At 40.2% G+C, this 13011-nt stretch overlaps 1 protein-coding gene across 2 annotated transcripts in view; it reads left to right on the forward strand.

Annotated features, from left to right (window-relative positions):
- The window catches only part of LOC127574604 (suppressor of cytokine signaling 6), a 57884-nt gene that overhangs the window by 21248 nt on the left and 23625 nt on the right, over positions 1 to 13011 (forward strand). The window contains exon 2 of one of the 2 annotated variants that reach the window (XM_052023746.1): positions 8070 to 8210. The exons of the other annotated variant lie outside the window; for it this stretch is intronic. The gene's annotated coding sequence lies outside the window, so the exon portion shown is untranslated. The remainder of the gene's footprint in view (positions 1 to 8069; positions 8211 to 13011) is intronic. 2 annotated transcript variants of the gene reach the window in all.

A 13011-nucleotide genomic window follows, 5' to 3' on the forward strand; every position in this document is an offset into this window, starting at 1 on the left:
TCCCACATTGGCCTCATCTCCCACCTCAGAATTCACAGACCAGAGTGCAAGAAAGATGTCCTCTATCCCAAGAGACTGCCTAAGAAGAATCCAGAGCAGTCTATACTCTATTTGAGCCCTAGCTGGTGTAACTCTTGTTTCATACTCTCCTGCTTAAGATCGGTGATTAACAGCCTTATAAGCTTGCCCTGCTACCTTCACAGAGTTTGGTACAAAAATTCCTTGGTTCATTTGCACTGCAGTCCCTTTAAAGATGCTTCTCATTCTTACTTCCAAAATGTATGACATTTCACCCTTTTAGTAAATTGTATCTGAGCTGTGTTTGGATAATTTACCAGTCCAGTCTTTGCCGGTTGAATGCCTGCTCCCATCTACTTCACCATTTGCTATGCTTCCAAGTTTCATACTTTTTTGATAAAGCAGTAACATTTCTATAGTCTTCAAAAGTACATTGCTTGCCTTCCATTTAATGTCACCTTGTTAATGTTTCTAGATGTAAGTTGTTGACTGATTAATGTAACAAAAATGTAGTCCTTCCATTGGTGTGGCTTTCGGGAATAAACTGACGTGCATACATAAAAGAGGTCAAGGTTCGCATTTAGATAGCACCTTTTATGACATCGTGTTCATAAAGCATTTTACTGCCAATGAATGAAGTGTCATCATTGTTGTAATGTAGGAGATGTAATGGTTATCTGCTTATGCCATAAATTAATAACGCTAATAAAACAGATGTGTTTCTCTGAACACTTCAATCACAGATTCATGCTGATCTCCAAAGATATTAAGAATTTTTTGGGTTTTTTTTGCGTCATTTTTTAGGCTTTCTTTTGATTGTTTGAAACACAATCTATATTGTTATATAGAATTACCATGGGTAGATAGTGTGTTGAAGCAGCTTTATTGCCAGAGGAATGGCAGTGGAATCTTTGTTTAGCTATGAAGGTAAGTTGCTTAGAGCCGCATGGAAGAATAAAATCCTTGAACCTGTGTAATCTGACAGTAGTCTGGTTGGTCTGCAACTTTAGTCAGTGACTTTAAATTACAATATTAAGTATCTAAATGTTGGAGCAAAGCTTTCTGAATGTACCTTTTTCATAAAGGTTATTTGTGTAGATGGAGCTGAATTTTGGGAAATTTTAAATTACAAAAAATACAGGTGACCCTCCCCCCCCACGACCATTTGGGTAACACAGATTCACTCTTACAGAATTCACAAATCATTACCCAAAAATTTCAGATGGAGAATAAAATAAAATTCACTCTCACGGAACTTATGTGAGGGGGGAAGTAAGTCGTACAATCATAGAACAGTACAGCACAATACAGGCCCTTCAGCCCACAGTGTTGTGTCGACCTTTAAACCTCGCCTAAGACTATCTAACCCCTTCCTCCCACATATCCCTCTATTTTAAATTCCTCCATGTGCTTATCTAGTAATCTTCTGAATTTGACCAATGTACCTGCCTCCACCACTGCCCCAGGCAGCGCATTCCATGCCCCAACCACTCTCTGGGTAAAAAAAAACCTTCCTGTGACACCTCCCTTGAACTTCCCACCCATTACTTTAAAGTCATGCCTTCTTGTATTGAACATTGGGAAAGAGGTGCTGGCTGTCCATTCTATCTATTCCTCTTAATATTTTGTACACCTCTATCATGTCTCCTCTCATCCTCCTCCTCTCCAAAGAGTAAAGCTCTAGCTCCCTTAGTCTCTCCTCGCAATGCATATTCTCTAACCCAGGCAGCGTCCTGGTAAATCTCCTCTGCACCCTTTTCAACGCTTCCACATCCTTCCTATAATGAGGTGTCCAGAACTGGACACAGTACACGAAGTGTGGTCTAACCAGCGTTTTATAGAGCTGCATCATTACCTCGTGGCTCTTAAACTCAATCCCACGACTAATGAATGCTAACATCCCATAAGCTTTCTTAATTACCCTATCCACTTGTGAGGCAACTTTCAGGGATCTGTAGATATAGACCCCCAGATCCCTCTGCTTCTCCACACTACCCAGAATCCTGCCATTAACTTTGTACTCCACCTTGGAGTTTGATCTTCCAAAGTGTACCACCTCACACTTCTCCGAATTGAACTCCATCTGCCATTTCTCAGCCCAGCTCTGCATCCTATCAATGTCCCTCTGCAATCTTCAACAGTCCTCCACACTATCCACAACACCATGAACCTTTGTGTCGTCTGCAAATTTGCCAACCCACCCTTCAACCCCATCATCCAAGTCATGAATAAAAATCACGAAAAGTAGAGGTCCCAGAACTGATCCTTGTGGGACACCGCTAGTCACAGCCCTCCAATCTGAATGCACTCCCTCCACCACAACTCTCTGCTTTCTACAGTCAAGCCAATTCTGAATCCACATGGCCAAGCTTCCCTGGATCCCATGCCCTCTGACCTTCTGAAGAAGCCTACCATGTGGAACCTTGTCAAATGCCTTACTAAAATCCATGTAGACCACATCTACTGCACTACCCTCATCAACCTGTCTGGTCACCTCAACACTATCAGGCTTGTGAGACATGATCTGCCCTTCACAAAGTCATGCTGGTTGTCCCTGATCAGATCATGATTCTCTAAATGCCCATAGATCCTATCTCTAAGAATCCTTTCCAACAGCTTGCCCACCACAGACGCGAGGGTCGCTGGTCTATAATTCCCTGAACTATCCCTACTTCCTTTTTTGAATAAGGGGGCAACATTTGCCACCCTCCAATCCTCTGGTACCATTCCCGTGGACAACGAGGACTCAAAGGTCCTAGCCAACGGTTCAGCAATCTCCTCCCTCACCTCATGGAGCAGCCTGGGGAATATTCCATCAGGCTTCAGGGACTTATCTGTCCAAATGTTTTCTAACAACTCCAACACATCCTCCCTCTTGATATCTACATGCTCCAGAACATTAACCTTACCAACACTGTCCTCAGAGTCATCAAGACCCCTCTTCTCAGTGAATACTGAAGAGAAGTATTCATTGAGGACCTCACCCACTTCCACAGCTTCCAGGCACATCTTCTCACCTTTGTCTCTAATCGGTCCTATCTTTACTCCCGTCATCCTTCTGCTCTTGACATAAGTGGAAAAATGCTTTGAGGTTTTCCTTAACCCTACTCGCCAAAGCCTTTTTCATGTCTCCTTCTTGCTCTCAGTCCCTTCTTAAGTTCTTTCCTTGCTACCCTATATTCCTCCAGTGACCTAGCTGATCCTTGCTTCCTAAACCTTATGTATGCTGCCTTCTTCCTCCTAACTAGATGTTCCACCTCTCTTGTCACCCATGGTTCCTTCACCCTGCCATTCCTTCTCTGCCTCACCAGGACAAATTTATCCCTAACATTCTGCAAGAGATCCCTGAACAATGACCACACCTCCATAGTACATTTTCCTTCAAAAATGTCATCCCAGTTCACACTTGCAAGTTCTAGCCTTCTAGCCTCATAATTTGCCCTTCCCCAATTAAATATCTTCCTGTCCTCTTTGCTCCTATCCTTGTCCATGACAATGCTAAAGGTTAGGGAGTGGTGGTCACTGTCCCCCAAATGCTCACCCACTGAGAGATCTGTCACCTGACCCAGTTCATTACCTAATACTAGATCTAATATGGCATTTCCTCTAGTCGGCCTGTCAACATACTGTGACAGTAATCCACCCTGGGCACACTTAACAAACTGCCCCATCTAAACCTTTGGTACTAAGCAGGTGCCAGTCAATATTTGGGAAGTTGAAGTCTCCCATGATAACAACCCTGTTATTCTTGCACCTTTCCAAAATCTGCCTCCCAATCTGCCTCCTTGCTGCTACCAGGGGGCCTATAGAATACTCCCTGTAGAGTAACTGCTCCTTTCTTGTTCCTAACTTCCATCCATACTGACTCTAGTGAGGATCCTGCTACATGATCCACCTTCTGTAGCTGTAATAGTGTCCCTGACCAGTATCACCACCCCAACTCCTCTTCTTCCACCCCCGCCCCCCCCCCCCCCCCCCACCAATCCCTTTTAAAACACTGAAATCTGGAAATATTCAGTATCCATTCCTGCCCTAGTGACAGCCAAGTCTCTGCAAGAGCCACTATATCATAGTTCCACATATTTATCCAAGCTCTCTGTTCATCACCTTTTATTCCTGATGCTTCTTGCATTTAAGTAAATACACTTCAGCCCATCCACCTTATTACTTTTATACCCTATAATCTGCTTCTCCTTCCTCAAAGCCTCTCTATATGTTAGATCTGGCTTTACTCCATGCACTTCTTCCACTGACCTATCCCTCCGGTCCCCATCCCCCTTGCAAACTAGTTTAAACCCTCCTGAACCACACTAGCAAACCTGCCTGCAAGGATATTGGTCCCCCTCGAGTTCAGGTGTAACCCATCCAATCTGTACAGGTCCCACCTTCCCCAGAAGAGATCCTAATGATCTAAAAATCTAAAACCCTGCCCCGTGCACCAGCTCCTCAGCCACACATTCATCTGCTGTCTCCTCCTATTCTTACCTTCACTATCATGTGGCACTGGCAGCAATCCTGAGATTGCTGCCCTTGAGGTCCTGTTCTTCAGTCTTCAGCCTTCTGCCTAGTTCCCTAAACTCCCTTCTCAGGGCCTCGTCCCTCTTTCTACCTACGTCGTTGGTCCCAACATGTACCACGACTTCTGGCTACTTTCCCTCCTGGTGAAGAATGCTGAGGACCCGATCAGAGACATCCTGGCACCTGGGAGGCAACATACCATCTGGGATTCTCGTTTAAAAACTTTTTTTTCAACTCTGATTTCTTGATGCAAGTGCAGAGAGGTGGCTTTATGTTAAGGAAAATCACAATACAGGCCATTTTCTAGGAACACAAAAGAACCCCTAAAACGCAGAGGTCTCCTGTAATTCAATGTCTCCTTTGGAAAGCAAGAGCCAAGGCATATTTCTACATTCTTCACTGCAGGATTGAAGGTCATCTTCATTGAAGGTCATCTTCAAATTCAGGATTGAAGATGACCCTCTTCCACACCAATTCTGTGGCTTCTGAGCTGGCTGTTGAGGCCAATGTGGGACCCACAATGTGGCAGAGTCTGTGGCAGACACGAAGCAGGAGGTGCTTTGCAGAATGGACAGTTTGATTTTGTTGTGGTGGGGGTGGGGGTTGGGGGGTGGTGTGCTCCTTCTGCATTGGCTTCCTCTAAGCTACAGACAAAGCACAACACACAAAAGGTTATTTTCTGAACTCAAAACATTGGGGACTTGGATGGAACCCTGTGAATGATTTAAGGGTCTTGCTGTGGGGAAGGAAACAACCATCACTTGTTTGAGAAATGTTGGAGGTCATGGAAATAATGGGATGGGGTGCTCCAAAGATGCCAGATCTCCAAGATGTGTGAGGACCTAATGGTAAAAGGGTGGGAGCTGGGTGGTTGAAGGCAGGGTATCATATAATAAAACTTAAAGGAATATGTGCAACCAGGGCACCACGCTGGTGCCTACAGTTTGCACAAATGATGTGGATTCAGAAATTCTATATGACATGGTAATTTTGGAGATGATATCAAGTGGTGGAATTAAGAATCAATTTGGAAATTACAAATTGCAGTCAACAAAATATTTAACTGGGGAGATGAAATTAAATTGGGTGCAATCAAATATAAGGAACAACAGACAATGCATGTGTCCTGTGAATGGTGTTGAAATTCCAAAGGGTGATGCTGAAAGTGACCCAAGAAGAAATCAACTTGGATTTGTGTTGTGCTGTTTATAATCCCAGTATGTACCAAAGGGTTCTATGGCCAGTGAGATCGGAAGAAGTAATTATCAAACCTTGCTCATCAAAGGTTTTGATGCTGTGTCTAATAGTGTTTCCGAGAAATGGAGACTTCCAGTAAATTTCCAGTAAATGAAGTCATGGTAGAGAGGTAATCACATAAGGATCTGTAGTGCTGTTAAGGGTACACCATGTTAATCCAGAATATACAGTATACTCTTGTAGTGCAGGGTGGCTTTATGGTGTAGCGGTTAGTGCAGGTGCCTCATAACTCCAGCGATCTGGGTTTGATCCCTACCTTGGGTGCTGTCCGTGTGGATATGTATGTTCTCCCCTTAGCCATATAAGTTTCCTCTTGGTGATTCAATATCTTCCCCAACCTGAAGACATGCTGGTAGATTATTTAACTACTGTAAATTGTCCCTCAGTGTGGGTAAGTGTTAACAAAATCAAATGGGGACATTGGTGAGTATATGAGAGAGAATAAGTTGCAGCACTGAGGAAGAATGAGACTAATAGGATTGCTCTGTGTAGCCAGTATGGATTTGAAAGGCTGATTAGCCTCCTTCTGTGTTGTAATAAATATGTCAGGTGACATAGGTTTAAACAGATAGCTGAGAAAATATCACAAAGTGTAATCATCGACACAGAATTTGCAATCAGCAGTAGCTGCTATCGCTTTGTCTCTGAATGTGAGAAAAAGCTGCCACAAGGATCTAGCAGAATCTGTGGCAAGAACATCAAGCATCAGTTCAACGGTGCCCACCACCTGTAATATTATCTGGCCTGCTGATCAGCTGGTCATACTCAAGCCAGAGTCTAAATAAAACAAAGTAGTTTTTAATTAACTTTCTAAACATTATACAGCATACAGAATGAAAGCTGGAAAATATTTGATGCAGAAGATGAAATATCATAAACTTTTTACAAACAATATTTTAAAACCCCTTATTTTGAAGTATTTCTTTTAAGAACTTACAGTTGCTATATATTTTTTCCTCTCTCGGTCCAAGTAGTTTGCTGTAATTATGATTTATTTAGACACATAACTAAACATAGGATTTTCTGGATAATTTGTCATGGAATTACTTTGTGAATATCATAAACTGGCATCTGTTGCAGTGACCTTTTCTGATTGCAATGGAGAATGATTGAAAATAGTCCATCCAGTAGAGGCCTGTTGAATTACAGCAAAAATCAATGAATTTTATGTCAAACTATGCATCTGTAAAAATCTGGACATGGTGGGTCATCAACACTGTTTGCTGGCCTTACTTTGTTATAGTTTCAATATCATTTAGACCAAATCTGCATTAAACTTCTAGAAAATGTGGTGCAGGCAACAACCTTGAATGTCACAAAGTTGTTGATGATTTTTGGATAATGAATTAAATTGGTCTGAAAGCATGTATAATCTGGGATTATTTTGTCTAATAACCTTTGATGGATTTGTGTAAAGGTGGTACTAAAAATAGTGATTGAAATGTTCAGATTTCAGGCTTCTCCAAGGATAGAATGTTGCAATTATTGCTTGCCTCAATTGTGAAATACTAAGTGAATAAAGTTTAGAAACTGTGAGTGCTTGCATCAGTAACTTTGAATATAGAGAAACATAAGGAATTGGCAAGATTGTGCAATGACTTGACGGTGGCTGCATTCCAGTTCACTTTCCTGTTGAAATTGTACATACATTTTTTTCCAGAAAAACTTGCATGTAAAGGAGCTTCAAGAATATCAGATGGGGTTTCAGAAAAGTGTATTGGATTATATTTTTCCGTGTTTTTTTTTCTTGCTACCTAAAATGTGAATGTTTTCTTCCAATTACATTTTTGAAAAGGCAAGCTTTATTTTGAATTGGCCTGCAGCTGACCTCATTTTGTAAGGGTGTAAAAGCCTGTTTCTTTATCACATGCCATAATTAACATAGAATTTAAGTGTTAAATCATGGAAGAACTTTGAGATATGTTTCTCTAATCTCCTGCCCTCATTTTGTTTCTCAAAAAGCAATGTTATAGTCAGGAGGTTGAGTGTTTTACATAATTATAACTGATCCCCTTGTGTAAAATTGTTACTCTGTACATGTATAAGTTGTGTGAAGATATTGTTTGACCAGAAGTTGCACTTGAATATGCAGATTCTGGACTACCTCGTAACTACACCATGTGAGCCATCTTTTAGCAGAACTGAAACCAGTATTTTTGATCACAATTGTTTGCTTTCTGGGACATGGTTGAAGTTTAACCCATGTAGAAAAGTAGATTGTCAAGATCAATTGTAGAGTTAAGATGTAGCATAACGTAACTGCTTATCTGTTTCAGCTGAAGTGATGTCGCTCCACACTTGACAGCTCACTCTTATAAAAGGAAGCTTGGTTTGTAAACGGTTCCAGGATACAGCAGACTGTTCATGGGGGAAAAAGCCTGATAAAACTTGCAGGTCATCTTGGTAAAACAATAAATGTGAGTCTGATGTTTGTTTTTTTAATTATATTTTGGAGTTCCGCAAAAAAAAAGTTATATGGAGAAGTAAATCAGTCATGTATCTTTCATGACTTCCTTCATTACTCCAACTATTTCAGTATACACTGTATAACATTTTCATAGATATATTTTTATATATACCAGATTTTGTTGGGGTCTTGAATGTTTGGAGGTATTTGTTCTAATGAATCTGAATCATTGCAATTTTAATAAGTAACTTGAAACATTTGAATTAATATTTTTCCTGTGAAAGTGTAGATATTTCCAGAGGACAGGAGCATGCTTAACAGATTGAATTTAGGGAAGTGAAAACAAGAAATTAAGGTATTATAAATGCTGTATTTAAGTATTTTGTATGGCAGGATTTGGTATTGAGTCTGTTAAATGGTGTTAGTTAATGGTGGCCAATGTCTCTTGCAAGTTTCAATTTGAGATGTACTTGCTATGGTTTTGTATCACAATGCATGCTAGTACTAGCATGCATTAATTAATATAATGCAAAAGGGAAGTTTTGTGGAGCCCAGTGGAATGATCTTGTCCTGGAGTAATTCATATTAGTCATAGAATCCTATTATAATATCCCAAATGCTACCAACTAACCTACTGTGTAGCTAGAGAACTAAATAAAAGATATAAGCCTACATAAAGGGAAATCAAACATCAATCAGTTCATTTTTTGACTCATCAGATTTATATTTCCTTCCCTGTTTTCTAATGAATTTCATTTAGCAGAAGCAGAAATTATATTAGCATTGGAACAAAAGTTCAATATTTTTGATGCCTCCGGTGATGAGGCAGTAGTTATTTAAAAATGAAGTATGTAGGAATTTCTTCTCCCAGAAGGTGAAGAATCTTTGGAATTTTCTGTCATTTTTTTAATGTAACAACTCTGGGTCATTTGCATTGTAGCTCAGTTTGAGTGTAGTTTGACAAGTCATAGTGAAAGCAGCTCAATATTTTCAAAGCCATATGTATTGGATGATGCTCTTGTCAATGTTATATACCTGTGGGTGTCTTGTTATGGCTGTGGTTGAACTAATCTTAGTCATTTGATTGGTGACCAATAGTCATACAGCCCACCACATTCTAGTCACTTTTTTGAGATGTGTAGGCAAATGTAAATATGAATAAGTAACGTGATGATACTTATTGTTGTTGGTCTGTGATAAAGTACAGGCCATCCCTGGTAATGAACAGGTTCCGTATTTACAGACGTTCATATGTTGATTTTATCTGTAAATTGGAAAATACACAAAATCACTCAATATGGTAACCATACTTGCACGGTGTTATAATGAATGGCATCAAAATCATGTAAGACTGGTAAGAACAGTTACTAAGCACAGGCTTTATTGGCAGCCTAGGCATGTACTTTCCGGCATGGGAGGTATTCATGATGTACATAGAAAGGGATGGAAATATTCTTCATGAGACTTTGAAGCAGCTCATTAGGGTTGAAGGTAACTTGCTTCCACTCCAGTTCTTTGTTCTGAGGTGGCTGAAGAGTCTTGTATTTGATCCACATAGTTTGCCGTACGGGTTGGATCGGTGTGTAGTTTGGGAGGTTTGTGTTCTTTCTGCTGTTTGTGCCTGGCCTTCAGGTGCTCCCATTGTTCCTTTCTAGATAGTTGATCTCCCATTTTGAATAGTCAGAGGCCAGAGATTCTCATAAGCTGTTGTATGTTACTTTTTTTTTAATAGGAAACTTTAAGAACAATGAAGCCCTCTCATTGTTTTCCTGGAAAACTATTCTTGTGATGTGTTTGTTTAGGGAGTTGGTTATTGGGCATGTAAGCAATGTGGCCCACTCACTCAGTTGATTAAACATGATGGGGATGTTGGTTCGAGAGAGGATGTTAATATTAGTTCATCTACAAAGAGATCAGCAAGATAGAATTTTACAGAAACTGTATTGGTGGCACTTGAGTACTTTGGGTTGTCCATGATTCAGCTGAAAGAAAGGTGGGAATTATAGTTGTTCGATAGACCAGGACATGGTGTCCATATTGAAGTCTTGACCTTCAAACACCCTTCTCTTTTGTCAGCCAAAGGTTGTTCTGGTGCTGGAGACGGTGGTGAATTTGCTGAGAAATGGTTTTATGGAGAGGACTGCAGCACTGAAGACCTTGACTGCTCACTACCTCATAAAGGGCAACTTAGGATAGCCACTAAATGCTGGCCATGCCAGCAACATGCACATCCCAAAAGTGAATTAAAAATATGTAAAATTTCATGATTTAGAAGATTTGAAAAAAGGGATGGAGTGATGCCCCAATCTTGTTCACATCCAGTGGGCACTGGGATAGGCTGTGTGATAGACAGTTATGATCATGGCTTTTCTATCATTGTATGGCTGACATAGAATGCTGATGGATATGTGATGAGAATTGAAGTGAAGGATCATGTTCAGAACTGCTGAGAAAGAGAATCAGAAGGCTATCTTATTGACAGAGATTGACTCCAAGACCTAACATCAGCTTGCTAATCTGGCAGCCTCGCAAAGAACCAAAAATGTTCCTTTCACAGAAGTGGTACAGAACATGGAGGATTATTTCAACCCATGTTCATTTGAGAAATATAACTTGAGCACCCTGGAATCAGAGGTTGGAAGAAACACCAGTGTCTATATTGTTGAATTGAAAGAGCTATCCAGTCATCATAACTTGGGTGAGTTTTTAAAGCCATTGCTTTGGGTTAGGTCTGTGTGCGCTTTCATGCAGAGTCTCATGTTAGATCTTGTTCGTTTTTATATATATATCCATTACCAGGCACAAATAAGTTTGTGGTGGAAGGCAGTTCCATTCCAGGTACACAGTCAGCACCTTGTAGGTGTAGATATAATGACAGCCTTTCAGAAGGCAAACTGTTATATGTGCCTGATGAGTGGGCATTCATCAGAGCATGGAAATCCAGACCCAGATCAACTAACCTGAGCAGTGCTACAAATGCAACCTGCACAAGGAAGGAAATTCTCTTGCAAGAAAATATTCTTTGCTTCTTTTGGACAAAGTACAGGAAGGGATATTGTATAACAATAAAGCTGATGCAGAATTTGGTGCGTGATGTATCTGTGCTACTAATGGGAATGTGGAAAACGATGAAATTTTAACATTAATCAATATTCATTTGGTAGAAATGCAGAATGATGTACTGTTGGATTGTTTTGCCATGTGTAGAGAGTACAAGAGAGAAAATTCAGTTAGCTAGCTTTGGCAGAATGCACAATTGGCCTCAAAATCCGGTCAGGTGAAATACCAAAGGTATTGATGCAAATATGATAACCAAGGATTAGAATTGCTTGTAGTCATAACTGACTATATAAAACAACAGTGTTACAAAGCAAAAGTAGGCCAAGAAATCTAAAGCTCATTTAGAAGGATGTATATGGGGTCCATGGGAATATTCTGAATGTACACTGCAGTAGAAATGTGGAATTTTTAAAGAAGCATCCACAGATATTACAAGCTGCAAGACATATATGTGCATCAGGACTGATATTATAAACCATGCCTTCTGCCATTTGCACTGAAAGGTCAGGTAGAGCTAGACAAACTAGAAAAAAAAACTATCTTGGTGAAAGTAACTCAAAGTCTATGGGCAACTCCAATCGTGGCAGTATTTAGGACTGATGAGCAGTAAGATTATGCGGTGATCATAAAGCGACTCACAGCTGGGTAGCCAATGGTGAGCAATATCCATTGTTGACATCTCCTGACCTCCATGTGGATCTGGAGGCAGCCAAGTTCCCCTCAAAGTTATACTTGTTGCACGTGGGTTCAGTTAAATGTTGATAAAGAAAATCAACATTACCTCACCATTAATACATGTAACTTTGTAATTAACATACAGACCCTACTCTGTTATTGTACCAAGTTGCCATATGAAATCCTGTCCTTATCAGAGACATGAGAGGGCATATAACATCATCTATGTAACCAGGATGATGTTTTCATATCCATGATTAATGCAGTAGACAAATGTTCACATTTTTAGCAGGTATTCAAGGGGCTACATCTCCACAATGTGAAACTTAGATGATGTGAATGTAAATTTGAACTGCCAGAAGTTGTCTATCTCAAAATGAAGGTGAATACCTTTTGGGTTACTGGAAGTTAAAGACAAAGTTGAACCCATTGTGAAGGCGAAGAAAGCAGACAACATGGCAGAGCTCAGATTTACTTTGGGTGTGGTTCAATGCTACTACAGGTTTTTATGAACTTTTAGTGGCTGTGTTTTCACCACTGCACCAGCTGCTTAAGAAGAAAGAAAAATGGAGATTCATAAAGACTCAACAGCGAACATTTGACCTGTGCAAGCAGAGTTAAAGCAGCAAATTCCTTTTTGTATATTATGACACAATGATTTTTTTGGGTGATTCCCAAACTATGGGTAGGCTCTTTTATCATCATGCCCTGGATGATGGCTGGAAGAAACCAACAGCATTTGCATCTTGCATTTTAACTAAAATGAGTGGAGTTATACACAGTGCTGGCTATCATTATTAAAGTGAACTTGTTCACCAGTTTCTGTTGGGAATATCTTTCACCTTTGTTACCATCATAAACCCAATTTAGCCACTTTGGATGCTATGTCAGTGATTCAAATCATGGTAGCCTGCAGAATTACATAATTAGTATTGTTTTTTCGAAATCAAGTACACTTACTGATGCTTTAAACCAGACCACCAGATGAATATTCTGGTGGAGCTAGAAAGCAGGATTTTTACATTACCACTATTAGTTGATGACTTTTCAGTCACAGGCTGAATGGCAACAATGTC

This window comes from Pristis pectinata, chromosome 9 (genome assembly GCF_009764475.1).
Source record: "Pristis pectinata isolate sPriPec2 chromosome 9, sPriPec2.1.pri, whole genome shotgun sequence".
Classification (NCBI taxonomy): Eukaryota; Metazoa; Chordata; class Chondrichthyes; order Rhinopristiformes; family Pristidae; genus Pristis; species Pristis pectinata.